Genomic DNA, 12,020 nt, shown 5'->3' on the forward strand with positions numbered 1-12,020 from the left:
TTGTTATGGAGGACTCTATGTACATGTGCGGGAGGTTGTTATGGAGGACTCTATGTACATGTGCAGGAGGTTGTTATGGAGGACTCTATGTACATGTGCAGGAGGTTGTTATGGAGGACTCTATGTACATGTGCAGGAGGATGTTATGGGGGACTCTATGTACATGTGCAGGAGGTTGTTATGGAGGACTCTATGTACATGTGCAGGAGGTTGTTATGGGGGACTCTATGTACATGGTCAGGAGGTTGTTATGGAGGACTCTATGTACATGTGCAGGAGGTTGTTATGGGGGACTCTATGTACATGTGCAGGAGGTTGTTATGGGGGACTCTATGTACATGTGCAGGAGGTTGTTATGGAGGACTCTATGTACATGTGCAGGAGGTTGTTATGGAGGACTCTATGTACATGTGCAGGAGGTTGTTATGGAGGACTCTATGTACATTTTCAGGAGGTTGTTATGGGGGACTCTATGTACATGTGCAGGAGGTTGTTATGGAGGACTCTATGTACATGTGCAGGAGGTTGTTATGGAGGACTCTATGTACATGCGCAGGAGGTTGTTATGGAGGACTCTATGTACATGGTCAGGAGTTTGTTATGGGGGACTCTATGTACATGTGCAGGAGGTTGTTATGGAGGACTCTATGTACATGTGCAGGAGGTTGTTATGGGGGACTCTATGTACATGTGCAGGAGGTTGTTATGGAGGACTCTATGTACATGGTCAGGAGGTTGTTATGGAGGACTCTATGTACATGGTCAGGAGGTTGTTATGGGGGACTCTATGTACATGTGCAGGAGGTTGTTATGGAGGACTCTATGTACATGTGCAGGAGGTTGTTATGGGGGACTCTATGTACATGTGCAGGAGGTTGTTATGGAGGACTCTATGTACATGTGCAGGAGGTTGTTATGGGGGACTCTATGTACATGTGCAGGAGGTTGTTATGGAGGACTCTATGTACATGGTCAGGAGGTTGTTATGGAGGACTCTATGTACATGTGCAGGAGGTTGTTATGGAGGACTCTATGTACATGTGCAGGAGGATGTTATGGGGGACTCTATGTACATGTGCAGGAGGTTGTTATGGAGGACTCTATGTACATGTGCAGGAGGTTGTTATGGAGGACTCTATGTACATGTGCAGGAGGTTGTTATGGAGGACTCTATGTACATGTGCAGGAGGTTGTTATGGGGGACTCTATGTACATGGTCAGGAGGTTGTTATGGAGGACTCTATGTACATGTGCAGGAGGTTGTTATGGAGGACTCTATGTACATGTGCAGGAGGATGTTATGGAGGACTCTATGTACATCTGCAGGAGGTTGTTATGGAGGACTCTATGTACATGTGCAGGAGGTTGTTATGGGGGACTCTATGTACATGTGCAGGAGGTTGTTATGGAGGACTCTATGTACATGTGCAGGAGGTTGTTATGGAGGACTCTATGTACATGTGCAGGAGGTTGTTATGGAGGACTCTATGTACATGTGCAGGAGGTTGTTATGGAGGACTCTATGTACATGGTCAGGAGGTTGTTATGGCGGACTCTATGTACATGTGCAGGAGGTTGTTATGGAGGACTCTATGTACATGTGCAGGAGGTTGTTATGGGGGACTCTATGTACATGGTCAGGAGGTTGTTATGGGGGACTCTATGTACATGTGCAGGAGGTTGTTATGGAGGACTCTATGTACATGGTCAGGAGGTTGTTATGGAGGACTCTATGTACATGTGCAGGAGGTTGTTATGGAGGACTCTATGTACATGTGCAGGAGGTTGTTATGGAGGACTCTATGTACATGGTCAGGAGGTTGTTATGGAGGACTCTATGTACATGTGCAGGAGGTTGTTATGGGGGACTCTATGTACATGGTCAGGAGGTTGTTATGGGGGACTCTATGTACATGGTCAGGAGGTTGTTATGGAGGACTCTATGTACATGTGCAGGAGGTTGTTATGGGGGACTCTATGTACATGTGCAGGAGGTTGTTATGGGGGACTCTATGTACATGTGCAGGAGGTTGTTATGGAGGACTCTATGTACATGTGCAGGAGGTTGTTATGGAGGACTCTATGTACATGTGCTGGAGGTTGTTATGGAGGACTCTATGTACATGGTCAGGAGGTTGTTATGGAGGACTCTATGTACATGTGCAGGAGGTTGTTATGGAGGACTCTATGTACATGGTCAGGAGGTTGTTATGGAGGACTCTATGTACATGTGCAGGAGGTTGTTATGGGGGACTCTATGTACATGTGCAGGAGGTTGTTATGGAGGACTCTATGTACATGTGCAGGAGGTTGTTATGGAGGACTATGTACATGTGCAGGAGGTTGTTATGGGGGACTCTATGTACATGTGCAGGAGGTTGTTATGGAGGACTCTATGTACATGTGCAGGAGGTTGTTATGGAGGACTCTATGTACATGTGCAGGAGGTTGTTATGGAGGACTCTATGTACATGTGCAGGAGGTTGTTATGGGGGACTCTATGTACATGTGCAGGAGGTTGTTATGGAGGACTCTATGTACATGTGCAGGAGGTTGTTATGGAGGACTGTATGTACATGTGCAGGAGGTTGTTATGGGGGACTCTATGTACATGTGCAGGAGGTTGTTATGGGGGACTCTATGTACATGGTCAGGAGGTTGTTATGGGGGACTCTATGTACATGTGCAGGAGGTTGTTATGGAGGACTCTATGTACATGTGCAGGAGGTTGTTATGGAGGACTCTATGTACATGTGCAGGAGGATGTTATGGAGGACTCTATATACATGTGCAGGAGGATGTTATGGAGGACTCTATGTACATGTGCAGGAGGTTGTTATGGAGGACTCTATGTACATGTGCAGGAGGTTGTTATGGAGGACTCTATGTACATGTGCAGGAGGATGTTATGGAGGACTCTATGTACATCTGCAGGAGGTTGTTATGGAGGACTCTATGTACATGTGCAGGAGGTTGTTATGGGGGACTCTATGTACATGTGCAGGAGGTTGTTATGGAGGACTCTATGTACATGTGCAGGAGGTTGTTATGGAGGACTCTATGTACATGTGCAGGAGGTTGTTATGGAGGACTCTATGTACATGTGCAGGAGGTTGTTATGGGGGACTCTATGTACATGGTCAGGAGGTTGTTATGGAGGACTCTATGTACATGTGCAGGAGGTTGTTATGGAGGACTCTATGTACATGTGCAGGAGGTTGTTATGGGGGACTCTATGTACATGGTCAGGAGGTTGTTATGGGGGACTCTATGTACATGTGCAGGAGGTTGTTATGGAGGACTCTATGTACATGTGCAGGAGGTTGTTATGGGGGACTCTATGTACATGTGCAGGAGGTTGTTATGGGGGACTCTATGTACATGTGCAGGAGGTTGTTATGGAGGACTCTATGTACATGTGCAGGAGGTTGTTATGGAGGACTCTATGTACATGTGCAGGAGGTTGTTATGGAGGACTCTATGTACATGGTCAGGAGGTTGTTATGGAGGACTCTATGTACATGGTCAGGAGGTTGTTATGGAGGACTCTATGTACATGTGCAGGAGGTTGTTATGGAGGACTCTATGTACATGGTCAGGAGGTTGTTATGGAGGACTCTATGTACATGTGCAGGAGGTTGTTATGGAGGACTCTATGTACATGTGCAGGAGGATGTTATGGAGGACTCTATGTACATCTGCAGGAGGTTGTTATGGAGGACTCTATGTACATGTGCAGGAGGTTGTTATGGGGGACTCTATGTACATGTGCAGGAGGTTGTTATGGAGGACTCTATGTACATGTGCAGGAGGTTGTTATGGAGGACTCTATGTACATGTGCAGGAGGTTGTTATGGAGGACTCTATGTACATGTGCAGGAGGTTGTTATGGGGGACTCTATGTACATGGTCAGGAGGTTGTTATGGGGGACTCTATGTACATGTGCAGGAGGTTGTTATGGAGGACTCTATGTACATGTGCAGGAGGTTGTTATGGGGGACTCTATGTACATGTGCAGGAGGTTGTTATGGGGGACTCTATGTACATGTGCAGGAGGTTGTTATGGAGGACTCTATGTACATGTGCAGGAGGTTGTTATGGAGGACTCTATGTACATGGTCAGGAGGTTGTTATGGAGGACTCTATGTACATGTGCAGGAGGTTGTTATGGGGGACTCTATGTACATGTGCAGGAGGTTGTTATGGGGGACTCTATGTACATGTGCAGGAGGTTGTTATGGAGGACTCTATGTACATGTGCAGGAGGTTGTTATGGGGGACTCTATGTACATGTGCAGGAGGTTGTTATGGAGGACTCTATGTACATGTGCAGGAGGTTGTTATGGAGGACTCTATGTACATGGTCAGGAGGTTGTTATGGAGGACTCTATGTACATGTGCAGGAGGTTGTTATGGGGGACTCTATGTACATGTGCAGGAGGTTGTTATGGAGGACTCTATGTACATGTGCAGGAGGTTGTTATGGAGGACTCTATGTACATGGTCAGGAGGTTGTTATGGAGGACTCTATGTACATGTGCAGGAGGTTGTTATGGGGGACTCTATGTACATGTGCAGGAGGTTGTTATGGGGGACTCTATGTACATGTGCAGGAGGTTGTTATGGAGGACTCTATGTACATGTGCAGGAGGTTGTTATGGGGGACTCTATGTACATGTGCAGGAGGTTGTTATGGAGGACTCTATGTACATGTGCAGGAGGTTGTTATGGGGGACTCTATGTACATGTGCAGGAGGTTGTTATGGGGGACTCTATGTACATGTGCAGGAGGTTGTTATGGAGGACTCTATGTACATGTGCAGGAGGTTGTTATGGAGGACTCTATGTACATGGTCAGGAGGTTGTTATGGAGGACTCTATGTACATGTGCAGGAGGTTGTTATGGGGGACTCTATGTACATGTGCAGGAGGTTGTTATGGGGGACTCTATGTACATGTGCAGGAGGTTGTTATGGAGGACTCTATGTACATGTGCAGGAGGTTGTTATGGGGGACTCTATGTACATGTGCAGGAGGTTGTTATGGAGGACTCTATGTACATGTGCAGGAGGTTGTTATGGGGGACTCTATGTACATGTGCAGGAGGTTGTTATGGAGGACTCTATGTACATGTGCAGGAGGTTGTTATGGAGGACTCTATGTACATGGTCAGGAGGTTGTTATGGAGGACTCTATGTACATGTGCGGGAGGTTGTTATGGGGGACTCTATGTACATGGTCAGGAGGTTGTTATGGAGGACTCTATGTACATGTTCAGGAGACGCCTGGATGACTTTCTGGAGAGAAAAAATATCCCGGGTTATGGGGATAAAACATTTATTTAATTCTTAAAGGTTGGACTTGATGGACTTGTGTCTTTTCCAGCCTTATATACTATGTTACTATGAACAGAGTTCTAGAAATTTCAGAGAGTGCAGATCTCTTCAGGCCGAGCTCTCAAGACAGGAGGAGCTCTGAGCACAAGCTCTGATTATAGGCCTCATCTCAAGAACTACAAACAGAGTGACACAGGACAAAGCTGCAGCTTCCAGAATTGGACACAGCTCCATCCCGGCCTGCCCCTGCATCCAGGCTAGTGACCCAACTCCTGAGGTTCCTCTCCACAATCACTCCAGTACAGCACTTGTACAGAATCGTTTGGCGTGTTGTTACCGTTGCTTGAATAAAGAAGTGTAAGTTACTTTTATGCACAACATTGCCTCCGTCTGGTCCCTGCTACGGCTGTATCACCATCCAGGGCGCCCCATCTATCTACCAGGGACTCATCCTACAGACACTCAGGGGCTGCCCCAGGTAGAACCAGTACCACAGCCTCTCCCTCTACATCATTTCTTGCACTTACCACCTGCTGGAGAGCTGCCAGGCTGTAGGACAGTCCTCCGGTCCCCATAACAACCCCCAGCCATTCCGGTATTCTGGGCCCCGGCCGCCTCCAGGCCCCAAGGAAAGGCCCCGGTGGGGGATGTTGCACAGCTATCAGGTGAGCGGAGAGACCCAGACAGGAGTCAGGAAGTCTCCAAGGAAACAAATAACATGAAAGGTGCAGACAAAGACAAGAGGCGCCAAATTAATCAGACAAACCTGTGGATGAGAGAAATGAGCGATGGTGAGACCTGGTGATAGATGATGATGGAGAGCAAGGCCATAACCTAGAACGCTACATCCTGGAATAATTCTGTGCACTGACACTATGTATATATATATACGGCCGCGTCTATGGATAGAGCAGAACCTGAGCTCTGATTGGCGGCTGAGAGGCCGATATAATCTGCAATGAGCCCCTTCTATATGAGGGTCCTGTATCCCACAGCCCAGAAGGACCTCTCCGTCATGGGACCTTCTCTCTGCAGAATGCATAGAAATGGTCCCTGCACATTACAGGAAGCAGAAGCCGCTGCAGAGGCCTCAGACTTATGGGATTCAGTCACATTCCTTGTACAATGGTCCCGGATACAAAACATAGAATTCTGCTGCGGTCACAGCCGTCATCGACATAGAGTGCGACGCTCTGCAGAGAGGGGTGATAAGAAAGTGAAACTCTCACTGCTGAGCTCCGCCCCTCCTGTACTGGTCACATGGTGGTGACATCATCACAGGTCCTGCAGCCTCCCCTCCCACTCCTGAGCTCCGCCCCTCGTGTACTGGTCACATGGTGCTGACATCATCACAGGTCCTTCAGCCTCTCCTCTCACTGCTGAGCACAGGTCCTGCTGCCTCTCCTCCCACTGCTGAGCTCCGCCCCTTGTACTGGTCACATGGTGCTAACATCATCACAGGTCCTTCAGCCTCTCCTCTCACTGCCGAGCTCCGCCCCTCGTGTACTGGTCACATGGTGCTGACATCATCACAGGTCCTTCAGCCTCTCCTCTCACTGCTGAGCTCCGCCCCTCGTGTACTGGTCACATGGTGATGACATCATCACTAGTCGTCGCTGTGATTTGCATAGTGTCACGTGTCTTTTCCTCTTGACGCTGTTATATGGTTGTTTGGCTTCTTGGGGGTTATTTTTGTGAGGCGGTTACAGGGGAGGGTCCTGCGGAGCAGCGTGTGGAGGACAGAACATGCAAGTGTAACATGGTTGAGCCGGTGAGTGCTCGCGGAGCAGCGTTAGGGACAGAACATGGAAGTGTAACACAGATGAGCCGGTGAGTGCTTGCGGAGCAGCATTAGGGACAGAACATGGAAGTGTAACACGGATGAGCCGGTGAGTGCTCGCGGAGCAGCGTGTGGAGGACAGAACATGGAAGTGTAACACGGATGAGCCGGTGAGTGCTCGCGGAGCAGCATTAGGGACAGAACATGGAAGTGTAACACAGATGAGCCGGTGAGTGCTTGCGGAGCAGCATTAGGGACAGAACATGGAAGTGTAACACGGATGAGCCGGTGAGTGCTCGCGGAGCAGCGTGTGGAGGACAGAACATGGAAGTGTAACACGGATGAGCCGGTGAGTGCTTGCGGAGCAGCATTAGGGACAGAACATGGAAGTGTAACAGGGATGAGCCGGTGAGTGCTCGCGGAGCAGCGTTAGGGACAGAACATGGAAGTGTAACACGGATGAGCCGGTGAGTGCTCGCGGAGCAGCATTAGGGACAGCACATGGAAGTATAACATGGATGAGCCGGTGAGTGCTTGCGGAGCAGCATTAGGGACAGAACATGGAAGTGTAACAGGGATGAGCCGGTGAGTGCTTGCGGAGCAGCGTTAGGGACAGCACATGGAAGTGTAACACGGTTGAGCCGGTGAGTGCTCGCGGAGCAGCGTTAGGGGCAGAACATGGAAGTGTAACACGGATGAGCCGGTGAGTGCTCGCGGAGCAGCATTAGGGGCAGAACATGGAAGTGTAACACGGATGAGCCGGTGAGTGCTCGCGGAGCAGCGTTAGGGACAGAACATGGAAGTGTAACACGGATGAGCCGGTGAGTGCTCGCGGAGCAGCGTTAGGGACAGAACATGGAAGTGTAACACGGATGAGCCGGTGAGTGCTCGCGGAGCAGCGTTAGGGACAGAACATGGAAGTGTAACAGGGATGAGCCGGTGAGTGCTCGCGGAGCAGCGTTAGGGACAGAACATGGAAGTGTAACACGGATGAGCCGGTGAGTGCTCGCGGAGCAGCATTAGGGACAGAACATGGAAGCGTAACACGGATGAGCCGGTGAGTGCTCACGGAGCAGCATTTGGGACAGAACATGGAAGCGTAACACGGATGAGCCGGTGAGTGCTCGCGGAGCAGCGTTAGGGACAGAACATGGAAGTGTAACACGGATGAGCCGGTGAGTGCTCGCGGTGCAGCGTTAGGGACAGATCATGGAAGTGTAACACGGATGAGCCGGTGAGTGCTCGCGGAGCAGCGTTGGGGACAGAACATGGAAGTGTAACACGGATGAGCCGGTGAGTGCTGGCGGAGCAGCATTAGGGACAGAACATGGAAGTGTAACACGGATGAGCCGGTGAGTGCTCGCGGAGCAGCGTTAGGGACAGAACATGGAAGTGTAACACGGATGAGCCGGTGAGTGCTCGCGGAGCAGCATTTGGGACAGCACAGATGGTAATACTTATTAGATTCAGTCACATTCCTTGTACAATGGTCCCGGATACAAAACATAGAATTCTGCTCAGGTCAGAGCCGCCATCGACATAGAGTGCGACGCTCTGCAGAGAGGGGTGATAAGAAAGTGAAACTCTCACTGCTGAGCTCTGCCCCTCCTGTACTGGTCACATGGTGCTGACATCATCACAGGTCCTTCAGCCTCTCCTTTCACTGCTGAGCTCCGCCCCTCGTGTACTGGTCACATGGTGATGACATCATCACCAGTCGTCGCTGTGATTTGCATAGTGTCACGTGTCTCTTCCTCTTGACGCTGTTATATGGTTGTTTGGCTTCTTGGGGGTTATTTTTCTGAGGCGGTTACAGGGGAGGGTCCTGCGGAGCAGCGTGTGGAGGACAGAACATGCAAGTGTAACACGGTTGAGCCGGTGAGTGCTCGCGGAGCAGCATTAGGGACAGAACATGGAAGTGTAACACAGATGAGCCGGTGAGTGCTTGCGGAGCAGCATTAGGGACAGCACATGGAAGTGTAACACGGATGAGCCGGTGAGTGCTCGCGGAGCAGCATTAGGGACAGCACATGGAAGTATAACATGGATGAGCCGGTGAGTGGTCGTGGAGCAGCATTAGGGACAGAACATGGAAGTGTAACACAGATGAGCCGGTGAGTGCTTGCGGAGCAGCATTAGGGACAGCACATGGAAGTGTAACACGGATGAGCCGGTGAGTGCTCGCGGAGCAGCATTAGGGACAGCACATGGAAGTATAACATGGATGAGCCGGTGAGTGGTCGTGGAGCAGCATTAGGGACAGAACATGGAAGTGTAACACAGATGAGCCGGTGAGTGCTTGCGGAGCAGCATTAGGGACAGCACATGGAAGTGTAACACGGATGAGCCGGTGAGTGCTCGCGGAGCAGCATTAGGGACAGCACATGAAGGTATAACATGGATGAGCCGGTGAGTGCTCGCGGAGCAGCATTAGGGACAGCACAGATGGTAATACTAAGAGATTATCAGAACTCACAAATTGTACTGATGGGATCAGGTTTCAGGCTTCTTGCTGGATAACCACACCCAAAGCTGCCTGTGATTGACAGCTCCCTTTCTGATCCTTGGGAAAGCTGAGTGTGTCTCTGTACTCGTTTTGCCTGCAGCTGCGGTTTGATTGATGGACGGCTGAGCCAGTCAGTGCTGGGGGGGGGTGTCCATTACTGCCTTATATTCTGCTCAGCCCCTTCATTTGGTGCTGGTTATTCAGTCTCCTGTGTATCTATTGCTCTCGCTATCTTGTTTGCTGTTCTGTGTAGTGACTTCTGCTTTGCCTACTGACCATTCTATTTGCTATACGATTCTGGACCTTTGCCGCCATCTTGGTTTTGGCCCGCTTTGTTTGACTCCGCTTGTATGTCTGTATCTGTGACAGCACATGTGTGTATCTTTGACAGCTAGCGCCAAGCCTGGTTGTGGTTGCGCGGTTGCTGGATAGGTATTGACAGAGATCCGTCCTATCACTACTACACCCAACATCCTCCCATTAGTGTGTTCCCATATTGTGTGTTTGATCTCTCGCCAGCTGATCGCACTCGTCATGGAAATATTAATCCTGAATGTGCAGATTTGTTGAACAATACAATTATATGACAATTAGTATCTCTTGAAGTGTCCGGCAGCTCTTTATGACAAAGAAATGGTGTGAATATTTCTGGACCCTCCCCCTCATTACCACTTTGTCCAATCCTGAAAGACTCTGTGGGGGGGGGGGGGTTGGGGGCTGCCGGACAGGCTCGGGGGTCACTCTATGGAGGCTGCCGGACAGGCTCGGGGGTCACTCTATGGAGGCTGCCGGACAGGCTGGGGGGTCACTCTATGGAGGCTGCCGGACAGGCTGGGGGGTCACTCTATGGAGGGTGGGGGGGTCACTCTATGGGGGCGGCCGGACAAGCTGGAGGGGGGTCACTCTATGGGGGCTGCCGGACAAGCTGGGGGTCACTCTATGGGGGCTGCCGGACAAGCTGGGGGAGGGTCACTCTATGGAGGCTGCCGGACAAGCTGGGGGGGGTCACTCTATGGGGGTGGCCGGACAAGCTGGGGTGGGGTCACTCTATGGGGGTGGCCGGACAAGAGGGGGGGTCACTCTATGGGGGTGGCTGGACAAGCGGGGGGGGGGGTCACTCTATGGGGGAGGCCGGACAAGCGGGGGGGGGTCACTCTATGGGGGTGGCCGGACAAGCGGGGGGGGTCACTCTATGGGGGTGGCTGGACAAGCTAGGGGGGGTCACTCTATGGGGGCGGCCGGACAAGCAGGGGGGTCACTCTATGGGGGTGGCTGGACAAGCTAGGGGGGGTCACTCTATGGGGGCGGCCGGACAAGCAGGGGGGTCACTCTATGGGGGCGGCCGGTTAAGCTGGGGGGGGTCACTCTATGGAAGCTGCCGGACAAGCTGGGGGGGGGTCACTCTATGGGGGTGGCCGGACAAGCTGGGGGGGGGGGGTCACTCTATGGGGGCGGCCCGACAAGCTGGGGGGGTCACTCTATGGGGGCGGCTGGACAAGCTGGCGGGGGTCACTCTATGGGGGCGGCCGGACAAGCTTGGGGGGGTCACTCTATGGGGGAGGCCGGACAAGCTGGGGGGGGGGATAATCTATGGGGGTGGCCGGACAAGCTGAACACCTTTTATTTTGTATTAAAGACTTCATTTTGGTCCCTGTAAGCGAACTGTGATTAGCTGTGTGACTGCTAGAGAGCTGAGTGTGCATGTCGAGTGGTGGGACGAGGTGACTGCTAGAGAGCTGAGCGTGCATGTCTAGTGGTGTGACGAGGTGACTGCTAGAGAGCTGAGCGTGCATGTCTAGTGGTGTGACGAGGTGACTGCTAGAGAGCTGAGCGTGCATGTCTAGTGGTGTGACAAGGTGACTGCTAGAGAGCTGAGCGTGCATGTCTAGTGGTGTGACAAGGTGACTGCTAGAGAGCTGCGCGTGCATGTCTAGTGGTGTGACAAGGTGACTGCTAGAGAACTGAGTGTGCATGTCTAGTGGTGTGACTGCTAGAGAGCTGAGTGTGCATGTCTAGTGGTGTGACAAGGTGACCGCTAGAGAGCTGAGCGTGCATGTCTAGTTGTGTGACAAGGTGACTGCTTGAGAAGTAAGAGTGGATGTACCGTCATGGCCAAAAGTTTTGAGAATTATACAAATGTTAGTTTTTACAAAGTCTCCTGCATCAGGTGTTATAATGGTAATTTGCATATTCTCCAGAATGTTATACAGAGCGATCAGCTTAACAGCAATTAATTGCAAAGTCAATATTTGCCTAGGAAAAGAACTTTTTCCCCCAAAACACAAATGCAGACCCTTAAAAGGAGTAGCTGCCATGGTGTCAGTGATGTCTCCAGTAACACAGGTGTGGGGGCTGATGAGGACAGGGCTGGAGATCAATCTGTCAGGATTAAGTAAG

The 12,020-nt window shown here is 50.9% G+C and overlaps 1 protein-coding gene across 8 annotated transcripts in view; it reads left to right on the forward strand.

Annotated features, from left to right (window-relative positions):
- The first annotated feature begins 7,415 nt into the window (after positions 1 to 7,415).
- LOC140122804 (uncharacterized) overlaps positions 7,416 to 12,020 on the forward strand; it is a 37,781-nt gene continuing 33,176 nt past the window's right edge. For 2 of the 8 annotated variants that reach the window (XM_072144010.1, XM_072144019.1), the window contains exons 1-2: positions 8,832 to 8,976; positions 9,508 to 9,526. The gene's annotated coding sequence lies outside the window, so the exon portion shown is untranslated. Of the gene's footprint in view, positions 7,467 to 8,493; positions 8,529 to 8,831; positions 8,996 to 9,314; positions 9,350 to 9,443; positions 9,468 to 9,507; positions 9,527 to 12,020 lie in introns of those variants that run through there. The other 6 variants (XM_072144014.1, XM_072144015.1, XM_072144016.1 and 3 more) reach the window with 6 other exon arrangements.

The sequence above is a fragment of the Engystomops pustulosus genome, chromosome 3 (genome assembly GCF_040894005.1).
Source record: "Engystomops pustulosus chromosome 3, aEngPut4.maternal, whole genome shotgun sequence".
In the NCBI taxonomy this organism is placed as follows: Eukaryota; Metazoa; Chordata; class Amphibia; order Anura; family Leptodactylidae; genus Engystomops; species Engystomops pustulosus.